The sequence below is a fragment of the Octopus bimaculoides genome, chromosome 3 (genome assembly GCF_001194135.2).
Source record: "Octopus bimaculoides isolate UCB-OBI-ISO-001 chromosome 3, ASM119413v2, whole genome shotgun sequence".
Lineage (NCBI taxonomy): Eukaryota > Metazoa > Mollusca > Cephalopoda > Octopoda > Octopodidae > Octopus > Octopus bimaculoides.
Genome location: NC_068983.1, coordinates 159670882 through 159671733, shown reverse-complemented (window position 1 = coordinate 159671733; position 852 = coordinate 159670882).

The window sequence follows — 852 nt, the reverse complement described above, 5'->3', positions numbered from 1 at the left end:
GTGTGTGTGTGTGTGTGTGTGTGTGTGTGTGTGTGTGTGTGTGTGGTTGGACCTTTAATAGCCAGGGGTCAATTTAAGTTCAATTGCAGAAAGGAAGACACGCAATTATATGCATACAAACATACCCATACATTACACACACATGCACAAACACATGCTTATCAGCCCCTCCCAAAAGTCTGTTTATCCAAAATTCTGATTACCATTCTTTATATATTTGCATACAAACACACACCATTTTGTATATATATTTATATATATATACAAGGGTGAGTCAAAAAGTAATGCCATTTTGTTTAGGACAGGTATAATTACCAACAAAGGAACATGTATCATACATCGAAATAAAGCTGATCCTATGTGGATCACATGCCTACTCCTCAACATAGTCACGATTTCTCTCAGTAGCAATGTTCCACCTTCGAATGAAAGCATATATCCCCGCCCTGTAAAATACTGCTGACTTTTCTTTGAGCCACTTCTTCAGTACAGTTTTCACTTCCTCGTCACTGAAGTAATGCTTGCCACTCAAATCCTCTTTCATGGGGCCGAAGAGATGATAGTCTGAAGGCGCTAAATCTGGTGACGAGGAAGTGAAAACTGTACTGAAGAAGTGGCTCTAAGAACACTCAACAGAATTTTACTGGACAGGGATGCATGCTCTCATTGGAAGGTGGAACATTGCTATTGAGAGAAACGATTACTATGTTGAGAAGTAGGCATGTGATCCACAGAGGACCAGCTTCATTTATATATGTATATATACACATATGTATATATATGTTGAGAAGTAGGCATGTGATCCACAGAGGACCAGCTTCATTTATATATGTATATATACACATATGTATA